The 26,501-nt window shown below is 37.4% G+C and overlaps 1 long non-coding RNA gene across 3 annotated transcripts in view; it reads right to left on the reverse strand.

Annotated features, from left to right (window-relative positions):
• Positions 1–25,938, reverse strand: part of LOC145996470 (uncharacterized) — a 66,982-nt gene extending 41,044 nt beyond the window's left edge. Inside the window, exons 1-5 of one of the 3 annotated variants that reach the window (XR_014442779.1) lie at positions 25,832–25,938; positions 23,017–23,165; positions 9,412–9,715; positions 7,322–7,637; positions 1,783–1,942 (exon numbers count right to left, since the gene is read on the reverse strand). This is a non-coding gene — a long non-coding RNA (uncharacterized LOC145996470). Of the gene's footprint in view, positions 1–1,782; positions 1,943–7,321; positions 7,638–9,411; positions 9,716–13,146; positions 13,287–23,016; positions 23,166–25,831 lie in introns of those variants that run through there. The other 2 variants (XR_014442777.1, XR_014442778.1) reach the window with 2 other exon arrangements.
• Positions 25,939–26,501: the final 563 nt, after the last annotated feature.

Here is a 26,501-nt window from a genome sequence, read left to right on the forward strand (position 1 = left end):
GTTCTGCAAGTTTAAGCGCAGCGACGGTTATCAAGAGTGGCGACCCAGAAGCCAGGATTGTTCAAAAAGTGTGCAATCTTCTGACAGTGGTAAGAATGTCTGTTGTAATGGAACAGAATTTTTATCATATGCTGAATTAAGACTTATGTCACAATCTTCAGTGTGCTTGTATAACGTAACTTCTTAAGTGAATCGTCATATGTGTGAAGATCACAATGGCTGATAAGTTAAAGCAAAGTAAATCTAAATCGTCGCGTAAAGAAACAAACATTCAGGCTAATACAATGACTACTTACTTTGATGCTGGTAATCCCGTAGTCGCTTCCAGTAATGCGAATACTACAGAACATGATGTTTGTTCTACAAAACCCGACAAATTATCTTGTTGTGATGATCCTGACAATGATTTGAGGTATTTTCAGTGTACACAGTGCTCGTCATGGCATCACATATCTTGTCTCAAACTTACAGTCACTCACTGGGCAATTTATTCGACTACACTAGAAAATTATTACTGTAAAGGTTGCAAACCAAATTATGATCCTTTTAGTTTGCCAGCTTATCTAGAAACTCTTAACCTGAATTTTGGTGATTTGTTAAGTACTGTTAAGAGTATTCAATTGCTAATGGTCGCTTCTAATGAAGACCTCAAGACGAAACTAGAACAGTCTAATGCTGAAATGAAATGGCAGTTTGAACAGTCAATGAAATCGCAGTTAGAACAGTCTAATGCTGAAATGAAATCTCAGTTAGAAAATTCTATGTAATCACAGTTAGAACAGTCTAATGCTGAAATGAAATTACAGTTAGAACAGTCTAATGAAGAACTAAAAACCCGAATGGATCTTGCTAACCAAGATATGAAATTACAGTTACAGCTATCTAGTCAAGAATTTGCAGAGTTTAATGAGAATATTAAGTCTCAGTTTGAACAATTGGAATTGGATATTTATAGTAACATAACTTCAAAATTTGAATCGGTTCAACAAGAAATTAATACTGTTAATCAAAGATTCGACAACTTGACTTCTGAGGTTAAAACACAACTTGATTCAATAGCTTCTGAATGTGTCAAGAAAAATGAACATTTGGGAAGTATTTTAAATAGCAATATTTCTCAAATCCGAACAGAACAAGACGTTCAAGGACAACAAATTTTAATAAATAAAGATTTGATTAGTGAATACGATAAATCTATTACAGTATGTTCATCCAAAATAACTGATATTAATAATAGATTATCATCGTTGGAAGTTGCTGGTAAGGAAAATGTACATTTTGGAACGTATCATTGATTGTAATAACAGGTTTCAACATATAGAATCTCGTATTGATGTTTTGCAAACTAATTATGCAAATTTTCAACGCAACACAAAAGGAAATTTGAAACCTCCCCTTGCACAAAATAGTTCTCAAACTAAGACATCACGTGAAAGGGCTAGAAATGCAGTTGACTCGGGGGTGACTAATTCATCTAGTTATTCATCTGATGAATCTTTAACAACCCATGTGAAAACAACGTTCGATGAACCGCATGTTCGAAATCATGTTCGCTGGAAGCGAAAAAAAATATTTATTCCAACCTGCAATGAGGAACATTATCGAAATAATATGTCACCTAATAGTGTACAGTTTAAGGATATAAGTAATTATGCGATTAACAATATGCAGACAACTTCTAGATTGAATTCTACCGTTACAAATATTGATAAACATTCCAATGTTCAACAATGTTGTTCTGCTGATGGTGAAAATAGTTACATAAATCAAATGTTTACATACTCGCAAGAACCTAACCTCCCTGTCGTTCATCATAGTAATGTCCCTGGTGAAACGTGTGGGTTTCGTCATATTTCTTCCTTGCAGAATGAAGCTTGCAGACCATGGTTTCAAGGTGAAAGGCGCAATGCAAATTTAATGACTGGCACAAGTTGACCAAATGCTGAAATTGGTGTTAATGAGTCAAATACAAATAACAATTACTGTGATAATCCACAAAGTCAGTTTGATCGTTGTATTTCTCCGTCTTTACCTGTAATTACTGTTGGGGATAGAGGAAACAGATATGTAAAGATAAATGAACTGTCTCATTTACCCAAATTTTCTGGGAAAATAGAAGACCAATCGGCTCGAGAATATCTAGAACATCTTAATTCTATGCTTGATCTTGTGGGCATTCCAATTAACAAAAGGCTACAGAGTATTCAGCAGTGTTTCACCAACAGAGCTGCGTACTGGTATAGAACTCACAAACGTATGTTTTTTTCATATGATCATTTTCAAAGGGAATTCATGAAACAATTTGCAAGTCCGGAAATAATACAGTCTCAGTTATCAGTATTAAGGAACAGGAAGTATGATCCTACAGTACATGGTGATTTAGAAAGCTTTGCGTTGAAAACATATTCAAATTACTGCAATTTAGTTGAGAACCCAAACGAATTGGATGTTATTCAATTAGTTATTAGCCAGTTACCAAATAATATAGCTAATAACATAACTTGTCATGAGATACGTTCTATGGACCAGTTAACAACTATGTTAAGGAAATTAGATGTTGTCCGAACTAGTAGAAGAGGACTTATTTTCCTACCGGAAGAAACCGATAATAGTAGTAAGGTTAAACCCAACAAGAATCCTGACAGTATGAAATCAAAATTTAGTGTCAAGCAAATTAATGTTAAACACACCAAAAACACTTGCTCATCTTCTACTCAGACTTCGTCGATGGATGCTCAAGTACCTTTTACTAATGAATTTGGCAATGCTAATTCAAGATATGGACAGTTTAGAGGTAGCAATGGTAGTTTTAGAGGACGTAGAAATAATCGAGGCTATTCAGGATTTACATATAATAACAGAAATAATTTCAGATTCCAAAGAAATAATGCATACTCTGGTTCCGGTGACATTACAAATAGGAATTATAATCAGAATGCTATAACTTCTCAGTTACCTAACAGTAGTCAGAATGGAAGAATTTTCTACAATAGGCAAGCGCAGTATTCAAGTGAGCCTGCTCTCGCTCCTACTTACAGTCAACCTGTTAATGTGACTTCATTACAACCACAAAATGCATCTACAACTTCTGGAACATCAAATTCAACTTCTGGAAATGTATCAAGGACCTTTACACAACAATCTGGTATTGGAACATCTTTACCAATCAACAACAAATTTAAATTAAAGGAGCGGATGGAAGTGCCTCGTTCACTCTGCTTTCTTTCAGAGAGGCCAAATTTGAACGAACTAAATTCATTTCAAACACAGGAAATTATGAATGTACGTGATGATAAAGACTTAATATCGGAACCACTAAAGTGAATTTTTTATTGGAATGGTTTGAAGAAGAACCTGAGTGGACTGTTAGTGATTATGATATTCCGGTTCCATTAACTGAAGTTCCAGTTATTCATGGAATTATTTGTCAAATACCTGTAGTTTGTATTATAGATTCGGGAAGTCAGGCAAATGTTCTAAATTTTGACGTTTGGTGTAAACTATCGTCTTTGATTGGCAACATTAAACTGGATAATGTGGAAGATGTAAAACTCACCGGTTTCGCTGGATCCAAGAAGTGTAAAGTTGTTGGCAGTAAAATGATTAATCTGCAGATAAAGAACAAATACTTTTCTATGGAATTTTTTGTTCTTAAAGAGTTGAATGCTGATGTCATTTTAGGAGTTTCATTTTTGAGGAAATATAAAGCTGTAATTGATTTTAAAGAAGGGAATGTAAGTTTGCTAAATGATAAAGGAAAGGAAATTTCCTCTGTTTTAACTCGGCAATGTTCTTCTACAGAAGATTCGAAGTATTGTACAAAGTCTAACTTTTGTTCCGAAGATACATTAAATGATAATGAAAGTTATTCATGTAGATTGTTACGTGATGCGTCAACTTTGAATGATGATGTAGAATATATGCCAGCTAAGAAGTCCATTTATGAGTCTGTTTTTAGAAATGATAATTTAGACAATTTGCAGAAAGCTGATTTATTCAAACTTCTGTCGTATTATCACGTACAATTTTCAGATAAACCTAGAAAAGCAATTGTTGAACCTTACAAGATTCAATTAGAAACTGTAACACCTATTACAAGCACACCTTATCCCATACCCATACCTTTAGAAGAAGAGCTTTCCAAGTGGGAGAAATAGGGAATTGTTTACCAAGATTCTTCACCATATCTTAACCCTCTACATATAGTGCCAAAGCAAGGAGGTCTTTGGAGACCTGTGATCGATTTTAGGAAACTTAATCAACATGTTATCTCTCCACAAGTGAGAGTAGAAGCAATTAACGAAATGTTACAGAGGTTCCTAGGATGTGCTTACTTTTCTTCAATTGATTTATCATGTGGTTATTTTCAAATACCGTTGACTGAAGATTCATATCCTTACACAACTTTTTCTTATAGAGGCAGACAATATCTTTTCCGCTATCTTCCGTTTGGGATTCGATCAGCAGTCTCAGTGTTCCAGGACAGGATGAATAAAATATTCTCCACCGATTGCAGAAATTTTGTTGTTTGTTATTTGGATGATATTCTAATTTTCAGCAAAGATTGGTCTCAACATATGCAACATGTAGAACTAGTTTTACAAAAGATAAAGGGTGTCAATATGTCTATTAAATTTTCCAAATGTAAGTTTGCTTACAAAGAAATCTGCTTCCTTGGACACATAGTGTCCGGTGATAAAATTATGGTTGATCCTGCAAAGAATTCAGCAATTATTAATTTTCCAATTCCAACAAACAAACGCTCCTTGAGAAGGTTCTTAGGATTAGCTAATTGGAGGCGAAAGTTTATTGAAGGATTTGCTGAAATGGCACAGCCTTTGTATGATCTGTTGGAAAAGGAATCAAAATGGCAATGGAATGATGTTCATGCTTCAGTTTTTGAAAACCTCCGCAAGTCTGATATCTCCAAAGGCTTTGTATCAACCAGATTTCACGAAGCCTTTCAATGTCAACACAGACGGTTCGAAGAAAGGAATAGGAGCTGTTCTATGGCAAGACTCAACTGAAAATTCTGAAGAAGGACCACGTATAATTCAATACGTTAGTAGATCTCTTAAAGGCAATGAGTTATCATACAATACTCACGAGATTGAATGCTTAGCGATATTATTTGCTTTTGAAAAATTCTACATTTACATAGCTGGAACTAAGGTGAAATTGTTTACCGATCACCAATCTTTATCTTGGCTAGAATCTACTAAAACTTTGAATCCACGATTAAATCGTTGGAGTTTGAAATTACAAATGTTTGATTATAATGTATATCACGTGCCGGGAAAATCTAATGAAGCTGCAGATGCTTTAAGCAGATATCCTGATTTAAGTACAGGTTCTCCAACTCTATCGGAACTATATGTAAATAACATAAGTCTTGATTTTCTTGACGAAGATAGTGTAACATTTTGGCAAGAAAGTCAAAATTCGGATTCTTATTGCAGTGCCATTGTACAAAAGTTACAAAATGGGAATTTGTCACAGAATATAAAAAGGCAATATTCGATTCAAGATAATATATTATTCCTGAAACATTTGAAAGAAGACAAGTGGAAACTTGTAGTGCCTATTATTGTTTTACCCAAAATTCTTCATAAATTACATGACTTACAAGGTCATTTTGGATACTATAAACTATTTAATAAGTGCAGAAGTTTATATTATTGGCCTAAAATGAAAGTTAGTATCAAGCAGTATTTGAACGACTGTCTAACATACACAAAAACTAAACAAGCTCACACAAAAATTAGTAAGGATGAATTGCATGTATATTCTACTACTCCACATGATATGTTATCAATAGATCTTGTTGGACCGTTACCCAAATCACAAGGATATAGTTACATATTAACAATAGTTGACACGATGTCCAAATTTTTAATGGCTTATCCGTTAAGGAAGGCAACGTCACGTGAAATAATTAACAAATTCAAGCTCCAGTATTTTTACCACTATCCAGCATGTATGGTAATATTATCAGATAACGGTACCCAATTTAAATCACAGGAATGGAAGTTATATATGGATGACTGTAACATAAAACATATCACCACATCAGTTTATTCGCCCTTCGCAAATCCGGTGGAAAGGTACAACAAAGAGTTAATACGATTGTTACGATTATATACTTCGCAAAATCATCAGGACTGGTAAAATATTTGAATCATGTAACAGGACTTCTAAATAATTCAGTTTCGGAAATAACAGGTTTCACACCTAGTGAACTTTTCCTTCATCACGAATTAAAAGATTCAATTCTCAATCAAATTAACTGGCCAGATGATTTAAAGTTTGTGCCCTGGAAACACAAGTGTTTTATCGCCAAAGCACGTATTAAGGAAAGATATAAGCCCAAACCTATTGAGTGTGATGCAAATAAATTGAAGATAGTTCCAGGTGATATTGTTTTAGTGAAAAACCATGAACATAGTACTAGTGCAATTAACAAGAAAATTCATAAGTTTATGGAATTATGGCTTGGACCCTATGTAGTTGATGCTGTGAAAAACAATTATACAATTTTGATGTCTATGGACGGAAAGAAGATAACAACAAGGCAGAACTTGTCAAATATCAAGAAATTTAATTGTTCTGATGAAAAAAAAGAAGAATTGCTTAAACTAATGTAATTGTCATGAAGTGATGCATAAGCTGTAAATTCGAACACTAAGATGACATTTTCAGAACTTTAGTGAAAAAAGTATTGTAAATTTGTAAATTGGTTCATTATGTCAAGTGAACTTTCTCATTATCCTGACGAGTGTATATTAAAAGCAGGACTCAAATCATATATATTATGTAAAAAAAAAATGTTATGTTCATTTTTATTTCCAGGGGAAGGGGAGAGATTGAGACTGTCCTATTCTCAAACTGTCATGTTCAAAGTTAATATTATTTATGTTATTGATGTTGTTTTTAACTTATGCATGTTTGTTTTATATATATTGTTATAATCATCTTATCACGCTGTATAAAATACAAGAAATGAAATTGATGCAACCATAGCAACGAGAAATAATAAGTACTAAAATGGTGAAGGAAGTAGTGAGATTTTCTGCACCTGCATTGTATTTATTTTAATTATAACGGTTATCGTTAATTACGCAATTTTATTTGCATTGATAATCGTTCTGTAAGTTTAAGCGCAGCGACGGTTATCATGCGCTGAAAAACTAGCCTCGGCGATTAGCAAAGGCATGTGCAGCAAAAATCGCCACGGCACAGTTAGCCTTTCCAAATTTTAAGTGTTGACTACCAGAAATGTTATAATTTGAAAATTTATTATTAAGAAATTTTGGTCACTTACCTTATTGGTCTTCGTCGTCAAAAACTCTCCACTCCTTGCAGCTGAGGAATAATTTCCCCAGCCACTCCAAATCTTCAGTTACTGTCTCCTGGCAAAAACGGGTGTATTTCCTACTGTTGTGGGAGCGGTATGATGTTAGATCCTTCCCCTTTTTACTCACTTCTTCCCAATACTCTTCCACCAACGCCTTCAATTCCTCCAGGCTTCCTATTTCTCTCCACACTTTTTGTTTGATTACGTAATTTACTATAAATTTGATTCGCCTTTGCCAGGCAGAACTCCACGGGCCAGGTGGGTGTAGAGTGTGATGTTATTTCTGAAAATAAATAAATAATCTCCGAAATGTGAGGCACTCCTTTTCCTCCAAATAATTGTGTTCATGCATTTAAGACAAAACTGTTTAGCAACAAGAGTCCGAAGTACTTAGCAAGAAAATTTTTGGATCCAAATTTCTGCAAACCGAAAACAATATTGATTTACTATGGCACAAAAAATATCATAGGGGCCATGGCATTCTCATTTACAATTTTTTTCATTTAGATAGTTCAGCGCCCAGGGCCAACTCACATCAACCCCTAGCTACGGCTCTGAACTTGATAATACCGTATCACTCACTCCCACAATTAATTAATGTTTATATTATTAATGTTAATAATATGATGTTGCATCACTTGTTGAAGTTGTACAGTTAAATGTAATTCACCCACCAAAAGCTCCACCCCTCCCTTCATTTCGTATTATTCAGCAAAGTGTAAAAGAAGAAGTTCAAGATCCATCCCGAAATATTGTAGTTATTAAAGACGGCATTTTACATTTGCCTAAAAATATTGTATCTGTCAAAGATAAAGTTCAGAAGTTTGCCGTAAGCAATGGTCCAAGTTTTGATCAAAACAGCCGCAAAGTGTGTTCAGCCAATTGCAAAAGTAAAAGATTTATTTGAAAGTCAGCCTACAGTAAAAGTCGAAAATGCTCCAAGTTTTACTCAAAAAGCCGAAACTAAGCCAAATTCTCAGGTTCCCGAACCTGTTGTATCTTTTACTGATCATATTTTTTATGACTATACGTTTGCCTAAATTTTTTTTATATATATTAAGTATTTTTTTTTTGTAAGTAAGAATCCATTATTGAAGTCCGATTGTATTTTATGTACAGTTTATTACTCCCTTATTTTTACTTGCATCCTCCCAAGTCGTCGTTATTATGCAATTACGGAAGTTTTCGAGTTTTGCACCAGTGCACTGAAAGTTTGACAATTTTCCCCTTTCCCACCTCCTCGCTACAATCGCATTCCCGAGTCCTTCTCTTTCTCTCGACCTGAACAGCTTTTACTAGACTTTGTTCATAGTAACTTAAAGTTTTATGAACATTAACGCGTCACGCAGTGAATCCTAGCGCTCTATTTCCTTCTCACTTCCTTCCTCCCATTGTATTTTTAGCTTCCAAGCAGGATAATTTTTTTTTGCTCGTTGCTCGATGCGACGATTCTTCCTCCCGCTATTCCGACAGAATCCGAACTTGCCGAACACTGCAACAATCCAGCCAGCTTTTCTTCATGCATTGAAGCCCTCCAAGCAACGTCGGAATGCAACGCTAAGTGGAAATACATCGCCCGCTGAGTTTGCAAATTGTTTTTATCACCTCGGAGTTCCTCCAGAGTGTGCTAGAAGCACAGCAAAGAATTAACACGGAGACGACAACGAAAACTTTAGACTATGCATATTTTTCCGATCCAGTGGCGTTCGCTCATTAAAATTTCAAGGGGCCAGTTTTAGTTAAGGATATAGCCATCAGAAATTGTTTTTTACATTAGAAATCATATCAACTATGTTAGGGATATTTCAGTTTCACATAGATCAAATTTTGCCATAACCGTTGCATTTATGCACTGATAAAAGGGCAATTTTAGCATTTTATACACATAGATTAATCAGAATTTACAGCAACATGCCCCAGGCTAACCTCGGCGATTAGCACAGGCAAGTGCAGCAAAAATTGCCACGGCACCGTTGGCCGTTCCAAATTTTAACAGTGTTGACTACCAGAAATGTTATAATTTGAAAATTTATTATTAAGAAATTTTGGTCACTTACCTTATTGGTCTTCGTCGTCAAAAACTCTCCACTCCTTGCAGCTGAGGAATAATTCCCCCAGCCACTCGAAATCTTCAGTTACTGTATCTAGCTCCTGGCACATCTCCTACTGTTGTGGGAGCGGTATGATGTTAGATCCTTCCCCTTTTTACTCACTTCTTCCCAATACTCTTCCACCAACGCCTTCAATTCCTCCAGGGTTCCTATTTCTCTCCACACTTTTTGTTTGATTACGTAATTTACTATAAATTTGATTCTCCCTTGCCAGGCAGGACTCTTACGGGTGTAGAGTGTGATGTTATTTCTGAAAATAAATAAATAATCTCTGAAATGTGAGGCACTCCTTTTCCTCCAAACAATTGTGCTCATGCATTTAAGACAAAACTTTAGCAGCAAGAGTCCGAAGTACTTAGCAAGAAAATTTTTAGATCCAAATTTCTGCAAACCGAAAACAATATTGATTTAATATGGCACAAAAAAATATCATACGGGCCATGGCATTCTCATTTACAATTTTCTTCATTTAGATAGTTCGGCGCCCAGGGCCAACTCACATCAACCCCTAGCTAAGGCTCTGAACTTTATAATACGAAAAAAAAAAAAAGCACAAAGTGCAAGCGAAGCGAGCTTGAAAATTTTACGAAATGTATTTGAATTTGCATAAAATTTGATATCGAGGGGGCAATTGCACCTTTGAGCCCCCACCAGGTGCTCTTGGCTGTCTAGAAGGAATAATGCAAGAAAGACGTGAAAACTAATTTCATTTTGAGTATCCTTTTGTCCTGCTACTCGTAGATTCTACTAGTCTTGCTATGTTTTACCTCAATGTTTGCCCCCATAGAATTGATTTCTGTGCAGGATTGGGGAGGAGCAATGCCCATTGCCCCCTGTGGTTTCGCCACTGCACCCCCTTCCCCCATAGTTGCTAATCGACTTGAAAATACTTGATTTTCTTTAAGAGCATAATATCATTTAATAACGGCGATAACATTCCTCTACACTAAATTTATAGGTGAAAGTATGATAATGTAGGTACACGGACCTCTGGAAGGGGGGCAAGGATGGTCATACCTCTCCCTTTAGAAAACGAATGTCAACCTAAAAATACATATCATCACACGTATAATTTGATTTCAGTCATAGTAACTTACAGTAATGCCATAACTCCAAATTCAAGTGCTGTTCCTTGAGTGGGTAATATGCCCCATTGGAAAAATACCTTGCTTGTCCCTCAGTGGAAAGAATCTGTGGACGTTCATGATTAGCGGGGCAATTGCCCCCTCCCCCCCCCCTTTGCCTCCCCATACACACGCCTATGATTACAAGCACAAGTCATAACCTTTGCCAAATTGTTAATTGCATAAGAATTTCAAACTCAAATTTTCCAAATCCACTTTAAGATATATCTTGTAATAATCTTCCATCCATCAGACAGATTGTTATGCAAAGAACACTAACAAAGTAAACAGATTAAGAGAATCCTGTTTTATTTTCCATGCAGCATTCTTTTCCTTCTTTGATAAAAATAAAAAATAAATTGTGAAAAACGTGACTCAGAGCATATTCATAAATTCAATGGGATTTGCATTAATAAAAGTTGCAATTTTTCACGTTTACAGAGAAAAAAATATGCATAATTCCCACCACCCTGGACAGAAAGGTGGTGGAATATCTTGAACTTTGGTCCTCCCTTGGGTAATAGTTCCAAATGTCTAACGAGTCTTGCAAGTTTTATAGGAGTCTTAGGAAGTGCTTTAAAAATACTGGAAATGATTGTACAAGTGAGTTTGAAGCATTGAGAAACTAATGGCCGAAGTTCATGCTGTTGTGATTTAGTTACGTATTATTTACTGCAGAAACTATGATTTGAAAAGTAGTTTGCCCAAGCATCCACATTTCCCAGTGAGCATTCATTCTTGGTTTAGTCTCAAACACTGTGTACTGATCAATTTTCATGCAAGGCATAAAAGGGGTTTCAAGTTTAGCATTATTTTAATGCTAAGAGCCATATAAACATTCTAATGCTAAGGCCCGCTTTCGATGAAAGCATTAATATTTTTGCTAGCATTAATTCTATGTAAATGCTTCCAAGAATTTTATAGCAAGCAGTACTTTACACGGAAGCATTTCATGTAACTTTTCAGTTAGTTTCTGTAATTACAATGTATAATACAATACAGCACGAAAGGCACGTTGAGTTACACCATATATTGTGAGTGCTCATTGTTTACAATTGAAATAACGAAAATATTCTCCCATGTGTGTACTGTAAATGTAAGTAAAGTGCTCTCCCCTGTGCTTTGCACTTTGCCATGAAGGCATATAGAGGGTGTGGAGTTAGGGTCACACACTTTCTTGATCATGACTGAAGGTGGGGGGGTGATGTGATCAACACCATGCACCTGGCAGTCTTTACCACCAACACAGTTTCCTGGGTGAGCCACTTGAACAAATGGAAAAATCCCGGCTCTCCCACACTGGGGATCGAACCCGGGTGTCTCGCATGGTAGTCAGACATCATACTGTACGTATTTAAGCAGCGCCACTGCTTTGTACCTGCGAACGTTGTATAGGAAATAATATTTTACATCTCACACGGCTGGCATTACATCTGCACTTGTGACCTAGAGGTCGCTTCTGATTGGTTATGCTACAAAAAAAATATTATGGAAATAGGATGGGTTCTACCCTTGAGAAATGTCATGAAATATGAAACGGAATCTGAAATGATATTACACTTTACATGGTAACATTTTGTTCATGACATAAACGCAAAGGAAAATGCTTTTGTGTAAAGGGGGGAAGTAATAGCACTTCACACACATCACATGAATTCATCAATATAGGATCCAAATTTATTGAGAAAAAGCTAAGTGAAAGCACAGATCACATGATACTTCCTAAATTGAATAACTACACATTAACTTTACAAAAGACCATTAATAACCTAGGCTTTTTCGTGGATTCCCACATAGAATGGTCAGATCATATCTCAACGCAGATAAAGAAAGCCAACAAATCTGTTCCAGCCTTGTACCCCTTAAAGAATATTGTAGTCACTGAGGTTAAGAAAAAATTCTGTGAAAGCCTAGTATTATCACGATTAATCTATGGAACCATGCAAGCAGCTCCATATCTAATAAGCTACAAAAACTACAGAATGTACGTATGACATTCATTTACAAGCTAAAAAAACAGGGACCCACATTCCAAAATACTTACACCGTTTGAACTGGCTTAACACAAAGAATTTCACTAAATATCAGTTACTAATTTTAACACAGTACTAAGCAGCAAACAACCTGGATATCTTTGAGAAAATGAATACAAATTTGAGCAGGCATCAACATGAAACGCGACGGAAAAATTTATTGTCAGTTCCAGTTCATAATACAACCTATGGAAGATCGTACACCATATCTGCCACCAAAGACTGGAATTCCCTTCCAACCTAATATCCATCCAGTGTCATAAGCAGTTTAGAAAAACTAAAAAAAAACTTCATCTACTAGCAAGGCAGCTAAGCACATAATCACAAGCAACTTTTCTGTTAAAAATATACATATATCCATTGCAATAATTGGCAATTCTGTTCATGTAAGTTATTATAACTATTAGCATTCTAAATTTCATAATTTTTCTTTTAAATTTATTATTATTATTGCTATTGCTGTTTCATTCATTGTTCCAGATTGCTACGTCCCGTGTAGCGGTGCACTTCACAAGTACACTTACCTTATAAGCTCAGCAGAGCATGCTAGATAATCCCAGAGTTCGGGCTGAGTTACTGCGTTCCTTCCCTTTGGATCCACAGGTGAAGTCTAATGACAATCCACGAGGTTGTCCTCCTGATGCAGGTATCCACAAGTACGAAATACACTTTCGAAATAAAGAAAAAACACAATATGTTCAAATTTATGTTTATTATAGACACGCACGTATATCATGTAATACTAAAATTACAATTCAAATACTTTTGAACGGTACAGCACGAGATGCGTAAGCCTATCTTTCACGTAACGCAAAGCACCTCTTGCTACTTCAAATCTCTCCGCGCGACTACTAACCGTTTTTCTGGAAGGCGAAAACACCTCCTCAGTTACACAGTGTTACCAGACACAATAACCTTTTAATACTAGGAAGTTTGATAAAAGCCAACAGTAATATATTAGAAATGTACAGTAATCTGGCACAGTGAATTTAGGTATGTGGTGGCAACAATGCAATGAAAAGCACGTGATCTTCTCACACCACAAGAGTTTAAATAAATCAACAATGGCTTTCAAAATATAAGAGAAACGAACGGCGTTTGCCAGAAACATGAAACAACAAATAGATATAAAGAATTTAACTCAGAAATTATTAACTTAGGCTTCACTAACTTGATTAAAATGAAACTTACACAATCTTTAGAATATTTAAAAGCAAATGAAACGATTAATATTGAAACTATATAAATTGTTTAAATTTGCCGCTATTCATACTTGTAGATATTTCAGTGTATAATGTTGATTATAAAGGTGGCCATATTGGAAAATTGGCTGAAGGCATTAATATATTTATGAATATATATATATGAATTATTTACTGTATAATACGTTCAACTATAATAAGCATGAAATAATAATATGATATAATAATAATAATAATATAAAACCACGAAGTAATGGCAAACTCGGGGTCATTACAATATCCCCCCCTCTTCCAAATAAAAAAATCTTTACTGAGAAAAGCGAAGAAAAGTATTTTTGTTTGTATATAAAACAAATATAAAACTTGTCTGTGCCAGAAAACATGCTAACAACGAAGTATCTTAACATTGATTACACAAATGTTTTGCAACGTATTCACAATAAACAGATTATGGGGATAACAAACCAAAGTTATACGACGCACGTTTTTAGAAGCGATATCGGGCGGAGCTACTGAGAGCGTGTGCTTGGCGACCAGCCAATGGCAGGAGTGCAACGTTGTACAGTTAGGAGACTGCGGCGCACAAGTTAAACGCTGTGTTCTGCATTTTTTCTTGCGTGCAAGAAGTTTGCATAAAACTTGCCACTTTAAGGTTAATTATAAGATGGAGCACGACATTTTGAACATGATCGTCCAAGTCCCATGAATTTCCGTCGCCTACAGCCGAAGTTATCGGTTCTCAAAGAAACAAGGGAAACAACACGTATCTACACACACACACACACACAATGACCCTTTCGTTTTCCATCCGTGTCCCATCTGTTTTTCTTTCCGTTGCCACCGTGTTGACCCCGCTGAGTTGTTGTGTCTTGGTAAAGCTATGGGTGTCAAATTCGGCTGAATATACACAATGACCCTTCATTGTTGTGGGCGTTCACGAACATTGCGAGTCAGTTAAGTCAGTTTCAGTTCAGCGTTTTTGTAACAAGGGCGGTGTAAGATAATTATACTCGTAAGCCACGAAGAACAGCTATGAGAGAATTCAATACAGCCCTTATTCATTGATTGATTCGATTTATTTTACTTCACTTTTCTGCCACTTTTGGCTAATCGCGAAGATGAGGATGGGTGGTGATATGATGAAATTGATGAAGAGAAACTTACAAACACCTATGCCCGGGCCTGGATTCGAACCCGGAACCCCTGGTGTCGTAGCGCGCGTCCTTATGTTCGATAGTTGTGCAATGGTGTGTGTTCCGTGAGTGTTATTCAATAATGTCACGCCAGCCCCTATGGTGCAGTGGTTAGCATATCGCGCTACAACGCCAGGGGTCCCGGGTTCGAATCCCGGCCTGGACATGGATGTTTATGTCGAAACGTAGACCAGTAGTACAGGACTGATTGGATTGATTTGTTGTTTTAAGTCCACTTTATGCACAGTAAGGCTAATCGGGACTGGACCTGCAGTTTTTAAAGTGGGATCCGAACCACTTGTGCCTCCACCGGGTATCGAACCCAGGACCCCTTGATTACAAGGCGACGACGCTACCACTGCGCCATCGGGGAGGCCCCAGTAGTACAGGCACCGAGGGTAAAATATTACGTTAACAAGATAGAAATCTTACTTTTAAAGTATATTCTTACTTCAATGAATTGGCGTCGGAAGAAGTGCGTGCTGAAACAGTGTTTTCTCAGAGTCGAGAACTTACAGCTAAAGCATGTGGTGTATTTGTTTTTACTGTGTTGCGTAATATAAAATAGGGTAAAGTATCTATCACAGAAACTGGTGACCCCCTATTCAAATCTCCTGGGAAACATGCCAGAAAACAGAAACGAGCGATGATAATGATGGCCTTGCAGTTCCTCTATAATAAATACCTTCAAACTTCTTTCACGTACGAGTTTCTCTTATATGCTGCAGTGATATGATATAATCCTGTGTAGAATTCTTCACTATATATTTCATTGTACTCAAATATCACGTGCATGCATTACATATAAAAAGTTGAATATTGGACACAACGAATTATCTGTTCCCCTTTCGCTAGCAGTTGGTTTGACAACAGCGCAAGAGCGCTGGCAGTGTATTGGCTGAACTCATGTTCCTTCTAAAACCATACGCCTTATAGTGTACTATTCCATTCTTGTACACAAAAAAAACAAAAACTTTCCATCTTTAAATATCTTGTTGTTTCATTCAAAGCACGTAATTCACGTAATTCGTGTTTTTCTTTGACAGTCAAAATATTCTACCCTTTTACATTAGAAACTATAACTAGGATTTACGATTCGTAAATACAAGCGGTTCTACAATCACAGAAAACAATTACAAAGGGAAAAGTTGTCGACACTTTGACAACCATCGCCGAACATGAGAAAAATTTACCAATCTTAGCATTGTTAGAAGTCATGCTTCTCCACCAAAGAAAACAAAACAAAAGAAAACCTACAAATATTTACAGGAAATTACAGTCGCAAGCTTCAGTCATTGTTACAGGCTTTTACAGAAAAAGCACGTTCTTGTTTTGAAGAGGAATAAACATATCTTTCTTATTCTCTCAGTTCTTTCTTTCTTGAATTTCAACCTAAGAATGGATTCTTTTGTTCGACAGTATTGAGTAATATAAAGAACAAAACAACAATTGAATCTATAAGTTCATTTGCACTTGCGAGATTCCTTCCTTCATTCAAAATGCATCCATCTGTGTGTTGTCGGGCAAGGGTTGGATGACTTGCGAGATAGAATGCTTGGGAGCCAAAACAATATCAATGATGAAATTAGACCACAATCGGTGATTCGTGTCGACAATAAAGGCGCAATAAAACATTTCTTGAATAACTCTCCATTCCTTCCACTGTTCTAATTCCTTGTTGAGTGCAGCACGTTTAGCGATGGGATAAGGCTTCCGAAATACAGGAATTTGATCTATTAAATTTATTTCACATTCCAGTCCTTTGACCGTTCCTGGTCTGTCAGAAAACATCGGTTGATATTTTAAAATTAAATCTAACAGTTCCTTTCGTTCTGAAAAACTCGAAGTAATACTTTCATCGACCTTGCACTTCAAATCCTCCTCACTAGCCATCCACTTGTCATACTGAACGTGGCGCACAGCCTTCCTTTGCTCATTTGCATCCACGTTAAAAACTATATTCTGAGACAAGGATGATTCATCATCGAGGCGAAGTATCAGCTGATTGGTTTGAAAGTCCACATTAGCCTTGTAGTCACGCAGAAACGGAACTCCTAAAAACATATCTGCCGGAATATTTTTAATCACAAAAATGTCTACTTGAACTTCCTGTCCATCAAATGATATTGTAAGTTTTCATTTTCCACACACACGTACGTGCTGTTTTCCTGTAAAGTCTGTCAGCCTAACTTGTGGTTCTTTTGTAAGTGTCATACCACTGAATTTCTGCACTAAACGTTCCCACATTTCATAATTCAACAATGATACCTCGCTTCCGGTGTCGATGACACAAGATACCGGAAGTCCAGCGATGTTACTATTCACGATCGGAGTGGTGCTATTTGAAGATAAATTTTGAATTTTAAATACGGCACCTCGGATCACAGCCTTTTCAGTTTCAGTTAAATCAATCGTCGTGGTCACTCCAAAAGATCTGGGATCAGTAACGTGGGATAGCTCCTCAAGATGCCCTTGCCCAACACGGAACTGATCAATTAAGCAAGGTGAGAGTTTTCCGCAGAATTCCCACCTGCTTGATTCATGTTCCAGTAGTAGTTTCGAGTGTCATTTTATGGCCTGTTGCTGTTCGTGATTTAACGGCAGCTCATCAGTGTTTGTTTCAGCGTGCACCATCGGGTTATGACGGGGAGAGTCCGATCTTGACCGTTGGTAACTCGGCCTGTATAGCTGTCGTCGACGAGCAGGTGGTGTCCATTGCCTCGTTCTTTCTGACCGCTCATCTGTTTGAGATGTCCAGTTCTATTGATTCTGCCGTCGAGAAGTATTGAACGGATGAAATGAATTTTGGTTTTGATTGTTAGGACGGTTATTTTGTCTTACCATTCTTACTTGTGGAGCTCTGTTATTTTGTGTACGACGAAAGTTAGAGTCTTCCTGTCGTCGTACGCCAACCGTGTTGTCATACGTTTGCCAACCCATCGGTTCTTCACACACTTCCTAACTTTTAAGAAATGTTGTCAGGTCACGAATATTCCTAGGAGCGTTGGCAAGGCACAGATGTCGCACTCGAAAAGGGAGCTGTTCGATTATCAAAGTCACTTCATTTTCTCGTAAACTGTCAGACAGGTTCTTGAAAGCAGCGTAGGTACTCCAGGCGTAACTTTCCATGGATGAATTAGTTTGCCTAGAATAACGACGCCGTCGCAAAGCAGCAAGTTGTCGTTGTTTAGCTTCCAGGGAAGCAAACTGTGCCCGGAACTGTTTACAAAAGTCCTCATAGTTTCGGAACTGGTCACGGTTCGTGGAAAGCCAATGTTCAGCCGTTCCCACAAAGATTCGAGACAGCAAACCTACTCGACACTCATAAGGTACATGCATTAGGCAAAAGCTAAGGTTTAGGTCTGTCAGATATTTCTCCGCTGAGAACGCTTCAATGTTTCTGTCAAATTTTGGTAACTGATTTATGTCTGTCATGCGTGGCAAACAAATATTCCACTCTCTTAAAGGGGCACTATCTGAATCGGACACTTCATCATTTACTCGTCGTTTGTCAACGTCGTACTGTCCAACACGAACTGCTTCTCGAGCAGGTACGGACTCGCGCACAGAAGGTCGATGATCTCTCTCAATGTGCAACGACTGCTGTTGTAAGTACATTTCTGCAATGCGACGAGGTAATGTTGTGGCCCATGTTTTCGCCTACGGGAGGGGTAACAGTTTCCTCTCGAACAACTAAATTTGTCACACGCTGCCGAAGGTCTGCAATGTCGTTTTGTAGGTTTGTGTGTGTCTCCGTCACAGTCTCCTTTAGCTGGGTCCGCAGACCAGAAATGTCCTGCGAAAGTTCGGTCACTTGATCCTTCAACACGCCTACATCGGACTCAAGGACAGTCTGCTTGGACACTAGACCCTGTTGTGCTTCTTCGACTTGCCCAATACGTTCAGATGTAAGCTGTATTTGAACAGGAAGAGCACTTAGTTGTTGCGTAATGTCACCAAGCTTTCCCGCTATCTGTTCATTACTCTCCCTTTGTTTTTCCGATAACGCGGTGACGAACTGTTCCTGTCGTTGCCGGTCTCTCTCCTCCCGTTCACATTCCTGGGTTAACCTGGCTTCTTCCCAATCACGTTCCTGAGCTAACCTCTCACGTTCTTTCTGTTCCATGGCGGTGACGAACTGTTCCTGTCGTTGCCGGTCTCTCTCTTCCCGTTCACGTTCTTTCTGTTCCATGGCGCTGACAAACTGTTCTTGTCGTTGCCGGTATCTCTCTTCTCGTTCATGTTCCTGGGTTAACCTGGCTTCTTCCCGATCACGTTCCTGAGCTAACCGCTCACGTTCCTTTTCAGCAATGGCAGCAATCATCCGATCCTGTCTCTCCATCACAGCCTTTATCCAATCCGGGATCACTGACACGGTGCCAAGCACAGGTTCCACCGGCCTCATCCTCTGTTCAAAGCACGTTTGACACAGCAACTCCTTGTCATTCTCGCCGACCACAGTCTCTGCTGGTGCCACACACCCAGTGTGGAATAAACTGTCACAATTTTGACATCGGTATCGATTCTTCTGTCCAGGTAATGCTGTAACATGCCGCTGTCGTCCCATGTACTCCGCTGCGTCATTGGCTCCTTAAGTTCTTCCTATCCATCTTCTGGGAAAGTGGCATGAATTTTGGGAGGACACAAAACACTCGTGACCACTGGGAAGCACTTCACACAATGGGAGAAAGGACAATCTTCACTCTTCACGAGGCCCACATTGGGCGCCAAAAACTTGCTACGTCCCGCTTAGCGGTGCACTTCACAAGTATACTTACCTTATAAGCTCAGCAGAGCATGCTGGATAATCCCAGAGTTCGGACTGAGTTACTGCGTTCCTTTCCCTTGGATCCACAGATGAAGTCTAATGACAATCCACGAGGTTGTCCTCCTGATGCAGGTATCCACAAGTACGAAATACACTTTCGAAATAAAGAAAAACCGCAATATGTTCAAATTTACGTTTATTATAGACACGCACGTATATCATGTAATACTAAAATTACAATTCAAATACTTTTGAACGGTACAGCACGAGATGCGAGAGCCTATCTTTCCCGTAACACAAAGCACCTCTTGCTACATCAAATCTCTCCGCGCGACTACTAACTGTTTTTCTGGAAGGCGAAAACACCTCCTCAGTTACACAGTGTTACCAGACACAATAACCTTTTAATACTAGAAAGTTTGATAAAAGCCAACAGTAATATATTAGAAATGTACAGTAATCTGGCACAGTGAATTTAGGTACGTGGTGGCAACAATGCAATGAAAAGCACGTGATCTTCTCACACCACAAGAGTTTAAATAAATCAACAATGGCTTTCAAAATATAAGAGAAACGAACGGCGTTTGCCAGAAACATGAAACAACAAATAGATATAAAGAATTTAACTCAGAAATTATTAACTTAGGCTTCACTAACTTGATTAAAATGAAACTTACAACAATCTTTAGAATATTTAAAAGCAAATGAAACTATTAATATTGAAACTATATAAATTGTTTAAATTTGCCGCTATTCATACTTGTAGATATTTCAGTGTATAATGTTGATTATAAAGGCGGCCATATTGGAAAATTGGCTGAAGGCATTAATATATTTATGAATATATATATGAATTATTTACTGTATAATATGTTCAACTATAATAAGCATGAAATAATAATATGATATAATAATAATATAAAACCACGAAGTAATGGCAAACTCGGGGTCATTACAAGATGACTTTATACATTTATATGTACTAATGATGAAAGTGACAAACATTAGATATCTATGCCCATTAGTTTATACATATAATATTTTTCTTTCTTATTTTTATTCAATTTGAATTTTTTGTATTCAATGTTCATCCATCATACATGTAATCAGCATATGTTCATATATTCCATTTGTACTTTAGCTACTTTGTACTTATCACCCAGACAAGGGTTTGTTGTAAGAGTGGCCCTCGAGGCCAAAACACGCCCGCTCTAATAGACAATTTTATTATTATTATTATGAAAGTAGCTGCAGCAAATCTGACAGTAAACTATTGGTTGCTAGCAAAAAAATATGCACATCAGAGTATTTGGAAGGAAAAAAAAATTAGTATGTAATCAGTAAGCCTCTGAAGTATGTGTTGACAGACAAATATAAATCAAACCATGTAAAATACATGTGTACCATAATTACTTCGGAACACCAGCAGTCACACAGTGAGAAAAAGGGTTTGAATCTGTAACATATAAATATGGATCCACATTCTTGCAAATTAAAAAAAAAAGAAAGTATGTGTAAGAAAAGGTATTCTGAACGATGAAACAGCATTGACTACATACGTAGATATTTTAATTTCACAGGTAAACAAAATTGGTTCCAGCGTGCGGAAAACACAATTAACAGATATTTCATGCCAAAGTATGGCCCGTATAAGTAAAAACCTCTCATATAAGAACACTAAAATAGCAAAAGAACATGTTAGAAATAATGAGCCACACTGATGTAGTCGGTAGAACATCTGACTGCCATACAGGAGTCCCACGTTCGATTTCCTGGTTGGGTGATCTAAGATCGGAATTCTTCAGGCCATGTCCCTGCATAAAGGGGCTAACCGAGTCTCAATTTGAAGGGTACCTGGGGGGCAACCCTGGAGGGTAAAAGCGGCAGTAGCATGGTGTTGATCACATCACCTCCAAAATGGCAGAGATCAGAATGCGTGAGGCCTTAACCATACATTCCTTAAATGTGCCCTCAAGACATGGTGCTATATGCACTGGGAACTACCTTTTTTACATGTCGGAAATTGCTATGAACTCCAAATCTAATGATGTACAATCATAGCTGTTGTTGTGGAATGTCATGCTGGGTGCTATATTAATTTGCACAAAGCCTTTGGGCTGCTCTGCTTCACGGTAAGGTAACAGACGTACTATATATCACAATAACACATCTCCCAGAGCTTAAACAGAAAACATTCATAAACAACAATCTTCATCAACCATGCAAAATATTAACTTTCTTGGCGAGTTACAGAAAGTCAAGGATATTAATAATGCCTGTGCACCATGATAAATTCTTCAGAATTAAACAATTGATACTTTAGCCAAAAGTGCTATTATGATTGTTTTTGTACATGCACATTTGAAAACAATGCACTTAATAACTTTCCTCCTCAGGGGATTTACAGCATAAAAGGATGGCGGTAACAGTATGGTATAGGGAAAACACATTTCACTCGTTCATTTTGTCATTTTTTACATTCGTACTTACCTATTATGCATTGTGAAACATTGTTTAAGGTGGGATGTCGCTTCTTTCAAGAAAATAGCTTCAATTTTCCACATATCGAGTAATTATTGTTCGTTCCTCTCACACACAATATGGCGGAGAAATCTTGACTAGTGTTGTCCATGATCAGTGGGTTTGCAGTGTTGCAACCATCTTCACCGAAAAATACCAACTTTCGTGTTACTCATTTTGTATTTATTTTCCAGGTTCGAAAACCCCACGAACCATGTACGGATAGCCCCACGAACCATGCACGTGTAGCCCCACAAACCAATCATAAATACACAAACCATTCATAAATAGCCCCACGAACCATGCATGCATAGCCCCACAAACCATTCTAATAGCCACACGAACCATGCACGCAAGGGTAGGCAAACATAGTTAAAATTGTCATGTTCTGGCAAAACAATGGCAAGTTTCGAAACACTGACCGGGGGTTACGTCATCGAATGCACGGTATATTTGGTTCACGTAGTTGAACGTAATGCAGGCAACAGCTTTTGTGCATCCGAGAGACATTAATGTCGAAAAATACATGATTCACCAGCCGAATAAGTTGAACGAAGGGAGAAAACATTTCCACGAGCTTTCAAAAGTCTACAGAAACTCAGTTCCGTGAGTAGTTTCTCCTGTAAATTTGAAGAAATGTGTTTTCCCTATACCATACTGTTACCAATGATGGCAGCTCCAGAAGTTAAATTACACAATTTATGTAAATACCTGACAACTTCGCTGAGAGGAAGCAGACAAAATGCTTGTGTTTCTGTAACAATGAATCTCCACGTAAGTATTTCTTCAGCATTTCAGAATCACAAGCGAAACCAACTTTTGGACATCTGTTGCTCAACTTTTGATTAAACACTCAAAGTCTGAAAATAAAAATAAGTATAATATAAAAATCAAAGAAATTTATTTTTTATTATTATTATCAACTTCAAAGACATATACTGTGATAACACTGTGTACTATTTATTATTTGGCTGTGACTATTTTCACCAGGTGCTGAGAATAGCATGAAGGGCTATTTTCACTAGCAAAATAATTAACTGAATCATAACATAACATTGTCTTTTATCTTATTATATTCATTGGCAGTGTTGCTGAACTTACTGCTAAGAAGTTATTTTAAATTAAAAATGGGTGTGACTACTAGTTACCAGGTAGTGAGAATAGCAGAAAATGCTGAAGACCAGAAATTACATGATCAGGTGTTGGAAAGTATTTGCCGAATTAATTTCAATGCAAAAAACCCTAAACCTGACCTGCCTAACCTAACAACGAAAGCATTTAGGAAGGTAATATCCCTTCATACTTATGTCATGTGACATATTAGCAGCACCAGTCCACATCAGAACACCTTGCAATGTTTTTTCAACTCCATGATGTGCAAAAAAGAATCACTTGTCTCCTGCACGAAAATAAATGCACACCAACCTAAGCTTCATACACATAAACAACTACAGAATACACACATCCATGTAGCAGGCCAGGAGAGGTTGCAGATCATGCACATGCAGTTTAAAATCCAGTGAAAATAGCTCAAAAGCTAGCCTTACCATCTTGTAAAAATAGCTAGTCTCACAGTTATTATTTTACTTATGCACTTTTATGTAGTTTGTAAATCATGCCAAAGTGGGTAAAAGTTCGGTATATCGGAGGCACATTTCTTCATTTTTACACAAGAAACTACTTACGGGAATGAGTTTCTGCAAGCTTTCCAACATTTGTCGAGGTATTTTCTTTCATCGTGGAATATATTTGACCAGGAAATCATGTATCTTTCAAGAGAAATAACTCACCGACGCACAATTGCCATTGCTTTCGCTAGGTGAACTGCATGCTGCGTATGTTCGATGACGTAAGCCCCAGTCAGTGTTTCAAACCCCCCCTTTTTTTTCACTATGCTTGCCTAACCGAACCAAACCTAACCTAACCTAACCTTATCGGAAATGGTTTGTGGGGCTATCTGTCAGCTACCGTGCGGGTATCCGTCAGGGAACGAGTTTACAATACCGGACCACTCTCCAATTGCTATGAAATTTTGCCTACTCACTAATTGAGACCTTTTAATCACGAATCTGCATGTAATAATTGGCGGTCAAGTATGGAAATCGATAAAAAAAAAAACGAAATAAACTATGTTTTCTTAACATAACGTAACCCTACCATAAGAACAGCAGCTCCACAATTTTAACAAGTGACCGCCAAATATGAACTACAGATACGTCATCAGGGCACCGAAATTAGTAAGTAGGCGACATTTTATAGAAATTGGAGAGTGGTCCGGTATTGTAAACTCATGCCCCAAAATATTTAAGAAATCCACCTGAAAGCACAAGAGAACGTGGGCAAAAAAAAAAAAAATGCCTGCAGAATGTCTGGTAACACTTTACTATACCGGAGACGGATTTCTTCAAATTTACAGGAGAAAGTACTTACGCAAATCATTTTCTGTAGCGTTGTTGATGTTCGGGGAATGTAGTTTTGATCCATTTTAATGCGAATGCATGTGGTTTTCTACGAAAATCTATTTCCGACGCGCTATTGCTGCCGCCATTTGCTTTCTGCATGAGAGCACAATACGCGCTATTGCTGCTGCTACAACATGATGTGTCGAGGATGCGTCGTGAAGTTGTTGCTGGGTGTGGAAGATGCTGTGGAATTTGTAATTCCGATGTTGTCCGTATATGCTAAATTGAACGAAAGGAGTGCTAATGGAACCTAACCTAACCTAGTAGGTATACCTCGTCCCCGTGATGGTTCGTGGGGCTAAGAAATAGACATTATTTTCGTTAGAAATCCATTATTTCACCTAAAGAAATGTTCTGCAACGCAGAATAGTACGTTATCAATGTAAAAAATTGCAAAATAAATCATTGATAGTTGTCTCCGGTATAGTAAAGTAGTACCGAATGTCTATCACAAAAGTAAAGTACAAGTCTCAAAAAATTTGATAACCTACATCAGCGTCCACTTTCCCCATTATTTTGTAAAACATCTAAACTACGAAAAGATTTTTAAGAATGAGAATTCAGATGACTACAATGCATACCACGTGGCATCAAATATTTTAGAAAATTTTCTAATCTTGGTACAATAACATCCTTAAATACCTACGTATAACCACATTTCCGAAATATTTTTCTTACAATTTTGAGTATTAAGGCTTTTATGTTTGTTTAAACCCCGCATGGAACTTTCACAAATCGAGCAGGGAAAATCGCGTACGAATTCAGTGTCACCAGTGATATTTTGTCTACATGCTGTCCAAACTTAATAATTAGTCTAATGGAAAATATTTTTTATGATAATAAGACGTCAAGACACGTAGAAACATAAAAATGTAGACTTTTACTACGCCACTGATGGTTTAAATCAAGCTCTCGTCTGTGTTCGAACTTGACAAGCAAAGCAGCAACAACAGGTAGCACACAGATCGTTAGACTACGAAATCGCGGCCAATCTCAACGGAATTAGGAAACAATTATTATATATGATATTTGCAAATGTTGGATAACGTAGGTAACCTAATTACCTTCAAAGGAAGAAACAAAATGCCGCATCAAACTTTCCTATTGTAGCAAAAAGACACCGGTCAGCACATCCACATGTCACTGTCAGCATACGTGATACGGGTCTTGCTCTTCGCACAACAACTTTGCTACCCTGTGTTCTGACGTCAGACGAGAAAAACATACGAGGTTAGGTTAGGCCTAATATGTTAGGTTCCATTAGCATAAATACAATGAAAAATTATTATTGAGGCTAAGAGAAGTAGACATAGCTAGCCTAACCTAACAACGTAGCCATTTAGCCTAAAATTAAAAATCGTTTTCCCGTGACGTCAGAACACAACGTTGCTCAAATGTTGTACGATAAGTGAGACCCGTCAAATACTGGCATGCGTTCCAAAATCAGATTATTAAAAAGAGCTTTCATCTAATCTGTGGATTTCATTCTAACTTTCTCTCTCTCTCTCTCTCCATGCCAAAGTGTTTTTAAGTCTATCTACGTTCACATTGTTTTTTGTTCAGATAGGATAATTGCGACTGTGTCTGTCTACATTTAAAGTGAAATTCCATGGGGAATCAAACCCAGGCCGGGCGAGTACATATGTCAACTTTCAGCGGCAACAACAATTTTTTTTGCGTGGATGGGTCATGCAGGGGGTGGAAATTATTTATGTGGACCGCAATCGGAAACAT

The sequence above is a fragment of the Lepisma saccharinum genome, chromosome 12 (assembly GCF_977018435.1).
Source record: "Lepisma saccharinum chromosome 12, izLepSacc3.1, whole genome shotgun sequence".
Lineage (NCBI taxonomy): Eukaryota > Metazoa > Arthropoda > Insecta > Zygentoma > Lepismatidae > Lepisma > Lepisma saccharinum.